This window comes from Cornus florida, unplaced genomic scaffold (genome assembly GCF_030987335.1).
Source record: "Cornus florida cultivar Cherokee Brave unplaced genomic scaffold, ASM3098733v1 CherokeeBrave_3.0.0_Hap2_Chr10, whole genome shotgun sequence".
In the NCBI taxonomy this organism is placed as follows: Eukaryota; Viridiplantae; Streptophyta; class Magnoliopsida; order Cornales; family Cornaceae; genus Cornus; species Cornus florida.
In genome coordinates, this window is record NW_026775580.1 from 91,031,659 (window position 1) to 91,046,093 (window position 14,435).

At 34.8% G+C, this 14,435-nt stretch overlaps 1 pseudogene; it reads left to right on the top strand.

The window, feature by feature from the left end:
• Nucleotides 1-245: 245 nt before the first annotated feature.
• LOC132280149 (arginine--tRNA ligase, chloroplastic/mitochondrial-like) lies at nucleotides 246-12,382 on the top strand (annotated as a pseudogene).
• The last annotated feature ends 2,053 nt before the right edge of the window (nucleotides 12,383-14,435 follow it).

The window sequence follows — 14,435 nt, forward strand, 5'->3', positions numbered from 1 at the left end:
ACATTAGAAGAAAGGAATAATCCTTCTTTAATTAGGAAACTTTCTTCAATTTTGAACAATAATTTTGGTTGGTTAATGAAGAAAGACAAAAGAAAAAAAAAGCTAAGGTAAAACATAATAATGACATTTAGGGAAAAAAAAGAAAAGGTAATTATTTTAATAAATTTACTAGTATACTTTTTTATATTTGAAAAAAAAAAGAAGAAGGTTTATAAGCCCAAGGATGATGGGCCAGCAGCTATATATATATTTTTTAGGGCAAATAATTTTAGCCTCCCCAATCGCCTCCGTCTCTATTCTCGTTCTCACTGAACTTGCTCCTCTCTCTCTGCAACTGCAAACTACAAAATCTACAAGAATCAGAAGTTCAAAACCCATATATTTCAGTTTATCTATCTGTCTGCAAGAATCAAAAGTTCAAAACCTATTACCTATATCAAAACATATCGGCCCATATCTTTCAGTTTCCATCGGCCGCTGTTTCAGTTCGGGTTCGCCGTTCACAAGCTTCAGCCGCTGTCTCTCAACTCTCAAGCTTGCCTCCCTCTCTCTCTGCAACTGCTACCACTTGTATGTATGGGTTTTGTTTTAAATTTTTTTCTAAATCAACTAATCAAGTTTGTAATTCTTGTTTTGCAAACTAAAATCAAGTGTAATCTTGATTTTGTGTAAAGGTAAATTTGGCATCAGAAATAATACATCAAGCCTCTCCTTCTCAAATGGGAGGTTAAGAAAGTTACCATTTATGTTTCATGTAATCCTTCCAAAACCATTCCTTTCCTTTACTTCCAAGTTCCAACCATTTATGCCCAACACAAATTTTTAATAATCCTCCATCACCTTTCCTTTCCCCCCTTTTAGTAGCCGAGAAGAGAAACTCGAGGGGTGTATAAAATCAGCCGCACATTCGCCCTCTTACTTCAGACGATCTCTCCTCCAACCCTCTTTCTAAAGTTCAGTCGGCTCTTTCTCTTTCAGCATTCTCTTTCTCTCTCTGCAACCTATAAGCCCATATACATATATATGTATATCTGTATATAATCTATACATGTTTCTGTGCATACACATATATCATTCTCCTTCTATACTTTGCTGTCTTTTTACGCGTCTCTCTCTACATATATACGCGTGTATATGTTCTGTCATGAGATTTAGCACAATCAGTCTAAAGTAGATTTTTAGAACTATTGCTAATTTTGTGGTGTTATCGTGAAACTAGACAGATATTTTAAGAGCTACCTCTAGAAGATTTTCTTCGACGACAAAGGCACAGTCAATATCGTCAATGGCAGCTGTAAGTTGATTCAACTAATACACACATATTTATATAAATTTTATATACATTTCTGTGTTTGAATATGCAATATATATGTGTAATTTAAATGTACAATGTACGTATACCATGCCAATTAGATATTATGCAATTTTTGGGTTTTAGTATGTAGGTCAGAAACGGTAGAATATTTTTATCATATTTGCTGTAGATTATTGCTGTTTCATCACCCGATCAAGTTGTGCAATCTAATGTTTTGTTGGTACAGGCTGAAGGGACTGTTAAGCAACAATTGGAAAAACCATTTGAAGCCTCGCTTAGAACAACGGTTCCTAGTGAGGCAGATGTAGAACCCTTGATTGCTGCCTGCAATCCAAATTTTGGCGACTATCAGTGGTATGGCTTCAGCAATATCTTCTTTGCTTTTTTATCAAGCTGAAAACCATCTGTGATATGATGTCTCAGGTTTGTAGTGTGTTAGGTCTCTCATGAATTTATAGCACTACAAGTAGTTGTATGTGTTTTTTTTAAGGAACACACTATTTTGGTGCAGCAACAATGCCATGAGTTTATGGATAACAATAAAAGGGAAGGGCACCGAGTTCACAGGTCCACAACATATCGGACGGGTATATTATTATTCTTGTTTAATTGTTTTATCTACTAATCCATTAATCAGAGATGTTGTGATATCTGGATTGGACTTGGAGTTAATTCCATCATACAAATATTGGTGGCCTTTTCTTCTGCAGGCCATCATAACAAATCTTCCTGCATCAGAAATGATAGAATCGTGCACCATAGCTGGACCTGGCTTTGTGAATGTTGTATTATCTAATCAATGGATAGCAAAGGTGTTTGCACATCATTAACTTGTACTTAAAGTCAAAACTCAAAATTTATTTTTGTTATTTGGTTTACGACAAATATCATGTTTACTCAGTGATATTGTTACTGCAGAGAATCCTAAAGATGCTAATAGATTGTATTGCCATATGGGCACCAAAGCTTCCAATTAAAAGGGCAATTGTTGACTTTTCCTCACCCAACATTGCGAAAGAAATGCATGTTGGTCATCTAAGATCCACAATTATAGGGGACAGTATAGCCTTTATGCTCGAGTTTTCAAATGGTGATGTTCTTCGGAGAAACCATGTTGGTGACTGGGGTACACAGGTAGATACAATTTTGTGAAAAATGTCCATATTTGTTGAGGATTTTAATCATTTTCTTACTAATCAGGGTTTTAGTCATTTCCTGTCAGTCTTTTCTTCTGCATTATTACTACTGTTGATCAAATATGGGATTATTATGAAAATCATCTCATAATCTATATTCTATGTGCCTCTTTGAAATTTGCTATTGGTTTTTATCGATATATAGGCTGATAACTTTTTATCATTTCTTCTACGTCACAATTATGGTTTAGTCTGCAAATATATTACTACTACTTTTCTCTTATGTCATGTAGACTGAATAAGTTACACATGTTTTGCAGTTTGGTATGCTAATTGAATAGCTTTTCGAAATGTTTCCAAACTGGGAAGCTGAAACAGATCAAGCCATTGGAGATCTAGAGGTGAGAGAAAAAACTTTGTAATCTACACAGGCTTCATAGCTCAATTAAGTATTTACTCACATTTTTTTTTATAAAAAAAAAAAATTAAAATTGAATATTTGCGTATAGCACAAGCTAAATAAGATTATAACCAAAGTATTGCATATGACTAGTTACACATGCTGTTTGGTTTGAGCAAAAGTCATGTTACAGATTTACCGGAAAAAAAGTCATGTTATAGGATACATGACACTGTTTTTTTTAAGCATGCCAATTCTTGTTTTCTCCAATTCTGAGTTTTACATGTATATTCCATCCCTTTATAATTGTGTCAAACTCTTTTTTCTCTTGTTAAGCATGATATTTTGTAAAATTGGGAGATATCATAATTGAAATTTATGTTCAATATACGGGTTCGTGATAGGTATTTAAGCTTATTACAAATGCCTGACATTAACGAACAGACTCTTGGAGAGGTCAACATCAATATTTTGTTAGGCAATTACCTCATCACTAGTCCATATGGTTTTTGTTCTTTATCAGTTCCTATAATTGGAACTTGGATGGTGATATTGTGGATGGGACATCAAGAATTACTTCCTTAATATAAGAATGTTTTATTGCAAGTGTTTAATCCATTACCACCATTTCTTTTATGCCTAGGAGTGCAACAACTATTCAAGACGCTGCATTTTTGTTAAAAGAAAGTATGAAATTTAGTGCATGAAGGTAATGTTGTTTAACTTGAATGGTGCTCTTTTAGGTGTTCTACAAGGCCTCCAAGCAGAAATTCGACAGTGATCCTGGTTTCAAGGAGCGGGCACAACGGGCAGTGGTCAGTCTTCAGGTGAATAACTTAGTTTTATCGCTTAAGCACTTGTGAGGTTGACTTCCAGTGATGAGGACATTATTCCATTTATTGAATGATCCTATTGGATATTAATTCTAATTATTCTTACTGAAAGATTTTTTTTTTTTTAATAATGATTTCTCTTATCTGTTGATTTATTATTCACTTCTTTCTGCAATGGCATAACTATAAATTATCTCGCAGGGTGGGGAGGAGAAATATCTCAAGGCATGGGCTCAAATTTGTGAAATCAGTCGCAAGGGATATGAAAAAGTTTATCAACGACTTGGAGTAAAATTAGAGGAAAAGGTACCATATTCTTTCTATCTTCTGGATATAAAGTCAAACCTCAAAACATCTAATTCATAGCTGTTTTTGCATTTTGTTTTATGTGTAATTTTGTGGCAAGTTCTACATTTTTTTGAACCCTCTTAAATATATACATCATATTACAACAAATAGATTTCGTCTATTGCTTGATGATTTTTATAAGAACAAGAGGTTGGATGAAGTCAGAAGATTGTTTTCTTATAGGTATTTACTATAAACACGCACACACACCATTTAATATTTCCCGTGGAGCAGATTAGGTGTTAGTGTATATAACAAGTTTATGCTTGATTGACACTTATCAAAAAAAAAAAAAATATTTATGCTTGACTGACACTTAAATTTGTACTTCTATGCAGACAAAGCATTTTTATTTCGTCAATTTCGTTTATCTATAATAATGTTAATATGTAAATATAAATTTAAATTATCCTAGGAAAGTTGACGTAACAAGACTCACCTACATTTTGTCTGTTGTGGAGTTTGAGGCGGGGCTGGTCGGTTGGCAGAGATCAATGGTTTAAAGTAGTGTTGTCAGAACTGCCTGCAGCCTAGGTGCATGGTTGACAAAATACTGCATGTGCAATCAGAATAATTGATGTGGTTTTTGCTCACTGTATTGCTATATGTAAACTAGTAGATGTGACTAATTATTTGGTCTTTGAATACTTAAGTGAGGTGGTTTGTTAATTTAATGAAATTAAACTATTTTTTATTTTGAAAGATGAGATCAATGGTAGCATATTCGTATGGACTTGAAGTGGCATTTGATGTTGGGGATTGTGGTATTATTACTGTGGATTTCTCTAGACATTGTAAATTTATATTATGATATATCGTACTGAAATTATATTTCCATGCTCTGTTAAAAAATTAATTAATCCATCTGTGAATATTTTTATATTGGCAAGTTTAATGTCTATGTTCATTGGAGGTTATTGAAATATTAGAAAACTTACTGAATTGACAGGTTTATTTTATATACTTAACATTCACAAGCCCATTAAATTTTGGTTTAGATTAGAGCAGAGGCCACTTAAATAATTTTTTCCCCCTTTAATTCATTTGTTATCATTGTGATTTTGTTTCCAAATAGTTATAAATGTGCAACCCTATTTGCAATTCTAAGATATTACAATAAACAAGTAACATAAATAATTAACATGAACCAACTTTTTGGTCGTATTTAAAAAAGGATTTAAATTGTTCTGGTATGGCATAAGTAGTATTTTGAACATGTTCATACTGCAGCCTTTATTAAAAAATGGGCTTCTTTGTAGACAATGGTTAGTAATGAGCATCATCCATAAGTTGTAGTTGCTTTTTGGCTAATAGATTGTGTTTCTGGCATTTAAGAGGTTCCAGGTGCTGAACAAAAAGGTGCACTGTTGCAACATATACTTCTTAGTTAGTGGACCTACTGTTATCCAATGATTGTGTGCATGGTCTTTATATCATGTCCTGCAATGGATTTGCATTGTCTGTGGCATCTCCATATGATGGTACATTTAACCTAATTAAATTTGCATTCTAAACTGAACTTTTGTATGTCACCCATATTGTTAGTTGTTTTTAAAACTGACATGCAAAGCGACATGTAATTATTTTGTTTTGCCTCTTTTCAGGGAGAAAGCTTTTATAATCCATTTATTCCTGGAGCTTTAGAGGAACTAAATAATGTGGGTTTAATCAAAGAAAGTGAAGGTGCTCGTGTGATCTTTATCCAAGGGAAAAATAGACCTCTTATTGTTGTGAAGAAAGATGGTGGCTTGAACTATGCTTCGACTGATCTTGCAGCTCTACGGTTAGTTTTTTTAAAGCTTGAAGTTGATGAACCCTTAATAGCTTAAAATTATTTGATCCTTGTATGTGCCGTTCATACGTTCCTCATTAAATGCTTGTATCCCAGTGTAATGTGCTATCTTATCTCAATAATTTAAAAAATGCATTCTCAAATGCTTTTTTCCTTTATTTAAAGGGTTGCATTAAATGGCTAAAATTATTAATAAAGTGTTGATCATTTTGTTCATTAGATCTAAAAGAATCTGTTAAAATGAAGGACATGATATCTTTTGTAATCTGACACGACAATGTGTGGTATTAAAACCTACAATAACGGGAAGGACTTGCGTAACAAAAAAGGTGTCTTCTGCTAGTGTAAGTGGGAAATGAGTGCATTTTTATATGTCTTACTTCTTGCAATTTGTAGGTATCGACTTAATGAAGAAAAAGCCGAGTGGATAATCTATGTTACTGATGTTGGCCAGCGAGAGCACTTTGAAATGTTTTTTGCTGTAAATATATAAAGCCATGTTGTATCTTTGAATCTTTTTTCCTCTTTTGTAATATAAAAATATGGTAATGTGATTGCCACTGGATTTTGATAGTCAGACTTGGTTTATCCTCTTTTTCTTTCGGGCTGTAAAACTTGCAGGTTGGCTTCCAGCTGGTGATAATGTATACCCTAAAACTAGCCATGTGGGCTTTGGTCTTGTTCTTGGAGAAGATGGCAAGCGATTTCGAACCCGAAGCACTGAAGTTGTTAAATTAGTTGATTTACTTGATGAAGCCAAGAGTCGCTGTAAAGCAGCTCTTGTTGAACGAGGTATAACAATAAGTGATCTATACCAGTAGTCTTATTTTTTGCCAAAGATGCAGCTCCTTGAAAGATCCTTGTGTCTCTAAATTCGTATGTGATATATCATTTGTTTTCATTTTGTAAGATCTATTATGTGGTGTCTATGTATTCAAGATCTTGTTATAAGCAAATAGTGTTAGGTCAGTAGGACTTCAGCTGGCAAATTGTGTCTCATAAACTTGGAGTGAGTATATATATATTTTTTGGGATACAATTGAAGTGTTAATTAGAGCTAGTTGGTTACCTCTTGTCCAAGGACATAATTGGAAATACAGCTGCATGCAAGGGCAGAAAGGTACACTTCATACTCAAGCGTAAAAAGGGTAATTTAACACATTTATGCACATACCACTCAGGGTTCGTGCATTCTGTCCTCTGTTTTTTTTTTTTGGTGGATAGATTTTAAAGTGTCCATTAGAGCTAGTTGGTTACCTCTTGTCCAAGGACATAATTGGAATTACAGTTGCATGCAAGGGCAGAACGGTAAAACTTCATACTCAAGCGTAAAAAGGTTAATTTAACACTTATATATGCACTTACCACTTAGGTTTCATGCATTCATTAATTAGGGTTTCATATATTCCATGTTTGATTCAGTAAAATCTGTTTTGATTTACAAATATATGTTTTTGAAAACTTAAAATCAAAATTCAAGTCTAAGGACTGGGCAGAAGTCACTGGCCTTGTGTCGTTTGATCGACATTTGGCTTGATTAATCGAGCAATGTGAAATCAAAGTTTTCTTTTCAGATGTAATCTATATAAAGACCTCTCATAGCATATTGAGTGCATTCTAGCAATTCATCTAGACTAGTGAGTATGCTTATATGGTGTCGATCATCTATTGTTGTTGAACTTAAATCAAATTCGACACCAACATGGAGCAATCACACAAAGCATCCTGATTGGACCACTAATCTAAAATCAAAGTGATTGGGGAGAAGCAGGTAACATGAGAAACATATATTTTTTCAAGGTAGACTGAAGGCTTGGAGACTCGAGTGAAGAGTATGGTAATCAGTCTGTGTCAAGAGGTAACTAGAGGTTTCTAGGTTTGGGAAACTAGTCAACCTTGTTGTAGTATCTCTTTCTCATATAGTGGATTTGATTTGTTGAATTAAACACTGTGGTTTTCCACTTAAAAATATCTATTTCCATTGTGCAATTGCTTTTGCTACTTTTACTTTACATATTTGTCATTTACGTGAATGATTGATTGATTGATTTAGTTAGTTAGTATCTACTTCTAATTTTTTATTGTAGTTAATATACTTAAAATTTAAAAAATTGGTTAAAAGTCTGTTAACAAGCTCGGTTAGAGCTATTGACCCCAATCTAGGCCTAGATCCTAGGATTCCGGTCCTACAACCCTTACAGTGTACTTGCATAGCTTCAAAGTTCTGAAATTTTTATAATATATTTGATTCTTATCAGGTAAGGCTGATGAGTGGTCTGAGGAGGAGCTTGAGAAAACTGCTGAAGCAGTTGGATATGGGGCTGTGAAGTAAGTTCCTTATAATCCTACAGTCCTACATGCTTTCACTTGATTATGGCGTCTATTGTTGTTATCTTGATGCTACTTCTATTGCTACTACTTTTATTGGTTTTATTTTGTGACAAGTACATGAAGCAAGTAGGAAAGTTTGCCATATTGCATCTTTGGATGAATCGGAAGTCCCAGTAGACATTTGTTTCAAAATGTCTTCCATGCTGCTAGTGTAAACTTTGGTCCGTTACTGGCAGGTGGTCTTACCCAGTTTACAATTTTTTCTTATTTATTTATTGGTAGGTACTTATTTTGCAGTTGTTTTGGAAATTAAAGACACTATTGTTTTGGAAATTATCTGAGTCTTTTCCTAATTTTTTTGGGATGCTCCAATGGATCAGGCTGTAGATTAAGTGGGAATCATAGAAGCACCAGGATGATGCTTAGGTTAGGGGCCAATAATCAATCATTTTAGAAGATCCCTTGTACTAATAAACTGTAACCTGCACCTATTTCAGTTGTATTCATAATTTTTGTCATTGTAAACAGAAAACTTGTTATCTTTAATGTTTGCGTTAAAAGACAATTGAATATATGCATCTGAAGACTTTTCCCACCCACCTTGATACGCATTGTTCAATAAAACATTGTGTTTACTAAAAGCAGAATCTTGTAGTTTGTGTTGGATTGAGGAGTTGGGTTTTATTTGGTGGTGGAATCTAGAATTTGGGTCTCCCAATCTTGATCCAACATTTGGCTGGCAGTGTAGGGATTGAATTACGCTGGGAGTTGGTAGATTTTGATGTGGGTGGTTTTACTCTGTTTTGTTTTAGTTTGTCTTGGCTAGTATTTAACGTTTTGCTTTGCTTGTGTTAAACAGGTATGCCGACCTGAAGAACAACAGATTGACCAATTACACTTTTAATTTTGATCAAATGCTTAATGATAAGGTGCGTTTAATAATTAATTTTTCTCCAGTGCACTGTAATGTGAAGCTCGATTAAAAATGCCGTTGTGTTTGTAATTGGTCGGTTTTAGCGAACGATTTTAAACTTATGCTGTTCCTACACCTGTTTCTGAAATAAGGTTTTTTATTTGTTGAACACATACTTCAAAAATATTTGTGAATATTTTTATCTTCAGAATTTGTTGTTAAATAAAGTAAATAGTTGCTGTAAGGCTTTTTTGACTAGTCATTCATTAGTCATTAGTTATTCTTCCGTTCACACTATAATTGTAGTGTTGATTATGCTTGTGCAGTTGCTACTTATTGAATAGTAATTATAGCAGTAATACTATTGCTATCACCATTAGCATTCATTTCTTACCCACCAAACTTTGTGATGAACAGGGGAATACTGCTGTATATTTGCTGTATGCACATGCTCGAATCTGTTCAATTATCAGGAAATCTGGTAAAGACATAGAAGAGTTAAAAAAGGTACGGTCTCTTCCTACTTGAAGCAATTATAACTGAAATTTGCTCGAATATGTTTCACATCTGTTTTTCTAGCACATTCCAATCATATTCTGTTAAAGTCATTTGGCATATAAAAGTTGCAGGCTTTTTTACTAGATATTTGTGAGCTACATTGGTATTTTTGTTAGCATTTTGGTGCTTTCAATCTAACGTGTGAGTGAGTTGGGCATGAACAGTGGCGTACACTTTTTCTGCTGCTTGTGGTTCATCGTTGTCATGAAAACTGCCCTTCTCATTTGCATCTTTGGATATTTTCAGCAAGATGGTATGTGAAAATAACTACCCTTTATATATGATAAGCCTTCCATTTAGAGAGGAGGAGATGAATGATATTTCAATTCAGTATGGAGCTGTTTTACTTATCAAAAAAAAGAAAAAAGAAATTCAGTATGGAGCTGTTTTTACTCTTGATTGATCTTGATAAATCTGCATAAACTTTCAGACTCTTTTGATTTTTTAATTTTATTTTGTTTTTATTCTTTTGGGGTTTAGGTGAGGCAGGCAGCGAAGCCACATTTTGAATCGTTTTTGCCCATGTCTTCATGTTTTTGACTGCTACTTTTTGCGCTGAGTTACTTCGTCCTTTCACTTTGCTTAACATGAAGATTAGCAAACATGTTGTGTGGCGCTTTTACTTGTTATATTAGTTATTCCAACCTAAACCTTGGCAATAGGCTAGGATTTGACCCCTCGTTTTAATGATACTATGCTGTTATGACTAAGCTTAGAACTCTCTCGAGGTGCAGTTCCATACCGATGGAGTAGCCGAGTTGAATCGTAGACCAGTTGCAGTTGCACCTGGATAGCATATTTCATTTGATGAAAAAATGTTAAGTCTTATTTTTTATTTCTATTTTGTCAGACGGGAACAATAGACTTGGCCCACCATGATGAGCGTGCTTTGGGGCTTCATTTGATCCGGTTTGCTGAGGTAAAACATGAATTTGAAGAACTGTTGCTTGTGTCATCAACTTAGTTTGCATGTGATGCTCATCATTGTAATGACTTTTAATATGTATGCCCTTGCACTTTTTAGGCTGTTGAAGAAGCTTGCACCAATCTCTTGCCAAATGTGTTGTGTGAATATCTATACAATTTATCTGAGTTCTTCACAAGATTTTATTCCAACTGTCAGGTACGAACTCATCATCCATTTACTTTCTTTTTCCCCTTACTCATTTATGGAATCTGAGTACTTACTACAACACCCTTTTTTTTTTTTTTTGGGGGGGGGGGGGGGGGGAGGTTGTTGTGGGGAGGCTTACTATCTCACTAGGGTTGGCAATGGGGCGGGGATGGGACAGGTTTTCCTAAATCCTACCCACTCTCTTTAGTAATACAATAGAATTCACGGCCCCGTTCCCATCCCGTTAAAGCCAGAATATATGCAAATACAAATATGTATATGTGTGTATACAAACCCTAGTTATACAAACAAAGATCTTTATAATCAAATGTAGATAGGTGCAACATAATGGACCAACAATATAGAAGATGATATCGCTGCAAAAGCCAACGGACCTGTGAATGAGTCTCGGCTGGGTAGATGGGAGAGACATAGAGGTTTTTATACGTTTTCCTCTTGCAGATGCGACCATCTCATGTGCTTTGATTCGAACAGATACGACCCTACACACTACCACAAGTAGATCTATAGGCAGAGGAGGTCATCGACGGCTCCGGAGAGGGTGAGGAGGACTGGAGGAGGCGTGACTGTGGGAGTGGAGAGAGAGAGAGAGAGAGAGGCTCACATACCCCACCCTGAACATGTATCGGGGTATCTAGTAAATATAAGGTTTAAACAAGGTACATATGTAAATTGCTGTATAATTGGTGCAGGGAGGGGGCGGGATACTTGCATACATGACCCCACCCTGAACTTTTATTAGGTTGAAATAGTTTAACCCTAATCTGCCCTTATCCTATTTAGTACCTTACCATACTCATCCCATTAGGGGCGGGGCGGGAATCCATTTGCTCGGGACGAATTCCATCCTTTTTCGACCTTGGGAGAGAGAGGGAGGAGGGGGTAGAATTTGGAGGTGGACTCAACTTTGGTGGCTTTTCACATGCCCTTATTGATAATGGGTTTCTGATATGACCACTTTGATATTTACTAGTAGGCTAGTTGGCTCTTTCATTCGTTCTGTCTTATTGGGAAAAGTAGCAGCAGAGAACCTTTGATGTGATCAAGATCTACTAATTATTTTGGATGCAATGGATTACCCATTGGGTTAACAAAAAGAGGCAAGAAGAGAGGAGAAAAAAATATGGGATTTGTTTTAAGTTTATTTTAGGAAATTTGGAAAAGTCTAGAATTTACTTGGTTTATGAGTCCAGATGTAATGATTATATTCGATTTGGTTTCGTTGCATACGGACTATAATTACTTTTTGTAATTGAAGATAAAATGATTTATGAATATGGTATTGTTGCCTTCTGAATGAATCCTTATTTGGAGAAATTTGGCAGGTTGTGGGATCAGCAGAGGAAACAAGCAGACTCTTGCTGTGCGAAGCAACGGCTGTTGTTATGAGAAAATGTTTCAATCTGCTCGGAATTGAACCTGTCTACAGGATATAATTCTCAACAGTTGATTGAATGTTTTTTAATATGTAGTTCTGGAATTGTGCCGTGATAGTACAAAATTTTGGGCATTTTAAGGTGTAAAGCTATATACGCCCTTGCAAAAAACACATTACACTATTTTGTGGGCTCTTACTGCGAGAGAAACTGGTCCTTCTAAGTAAATGTTGATTTTGGTTTTACTTCCTGATCTTACATTTATAAGAGTTCTTTAGTCCACACATTAAGAAGCATCATCATCTACACGGTTATACTATATATAGTAGTTATATGATATATATGTTTTCATGTCAGTACTTCTGAAAAAGATGGAATCGATACTTAGTCCTTTCTTTTGTGGATATGTAAGTAAAGGTACTCCTTGAACGTATTCTTTTCCATTTCTCAACGTTCTTCGCTTTGTCTATATTTTTGAATCATAGAGGGTGTGTGCTTAGAAGAATATTAGTAAATGTCGGATCTAGTTATTAGACAATGGCAAAGGACTGTTATGTTAATGCTCAGGTGATGTAAACAGTAAGCTCTGGATCTATATCGGGTTTGGAATCACGAAGTTTTACATTATCAAAATAAACAAGTTTGCAATAAAAACCAGGTAAGATCTAATACGTTTTTGCACGTTGGTATGTATTTTTCTTTGAAAACGTAGTAGTAGTAATAATGATAACCACCACCCAAAAAATTGATGACATTGTAATTAATCATAACAAGTTCTCTTATTAAGTGAAGTTTTTTTTATTAAAAAAAGGAAAAAAAAAAAAAAAAAAAAAAAAAAAAATCCTTTTGAAGCATTCACTACAATATTACCAACCCAGGAAGCTCTCATACTATTATGTACAATAAAGTGCATGAAAACACAAATAATTATTATACAAATGGCTTGCTCTAAATCGATGTTGTAGGGTTTGGACCCAGCAAAGATTAGTGATATTGTGAATCCTTTCATCACCACAAATATTTTTATAAAAATGGCTTGCGATAGAAACCGACCAAGCTGGGAAGTTTTTACATGGTACATGTACTAGAAGGCTGACTACCCTCACTTACAACTACCTAGTTAAGAAAAAAAAAAATAAAAAACATTTGAAGCCTTCTTTGATATTGTAGGCTTAGGACTGTATGATTTATGGCCATCTAAACCCCCTCCAAAGCTCTTACATGACTTCATTTTCTTCCTCTGAGGACTCCCTTTCTTGATAAGATCTTCTAGGCTCTTCACACTTGCTAGAGATGCAAAAGATTGGGCCTTACCTTGATAATACTTGGAAAGGCCTCTCCTGCAAAACATATGCTTTTGAGTCACCAATATTCATTCACACTTCAATATATATGCTTTACCATAGGTTCTCTCTTTCATTTTGCAGTCACATTATGCTTCTAGATTAGTTAGCATGTGTCAAGGAGAGAACTGACAGGTTTTGTATTAATGTTAGCAACATGGTAGAAGTTTTGGATTCAAGAGTTTCGAATCGTGCACTATACTTGGCCCTTCGGATGTTGATTAACAACATGTACTGAAAATTATGGCATAGCAACCAAAATGTAAAGTGAAAACCCATAATAAGCATATGAGGCACCCTCTCCTCATTCATTTTCATGTACCTTGTACCGTATGTAAGAAGCACAGATTTGGGTTTACCGCAAGATTTGATTAGCTTATGCAATAAAATCGACGGTTTTTTTAGAGTGATTAACATACATTTGTCATTTTTTGGACAAAAAATTTGCCATTTTCATATGAAGATGAAGATGGTGTGTGCCATCTTATGGGACCTTTTACAATTAGATGAATGGGAAAATTATGTGTTTTCTATTAAGTAATGGATCATTCAACAGTTCTCAAAACCAAAAGTGATTTCATCCCCAGATTTTCCCCAAGTGTTGAAACCCTCTAAGCTGCAAAGCTAGGTCGCTATAACTAAAAGGGTCAACAACTGATGTTCTATTACTTATCCCAAAGCATCCTTATTTCATTAGAAAAAAAGAAAAAGGAAAAGGAAAAGGAAAAGGAAAAAGAAAAAAAAAAGGTGTGATGAACAATATCATAATCTAATTCTGCTTTACATAAATCACCCCTCTAAATCACTTGCAATAGTTTCATTATGACAAGATGTTCCATCAAATTTACCACGCTATTAAATAATCCGCAGATTCCATCAGATCTTCACTTTTCAGAGTGATATGGACCACATTGAAAAAAATTAAGAATACAATACTACAACCAGAAAAAAAATC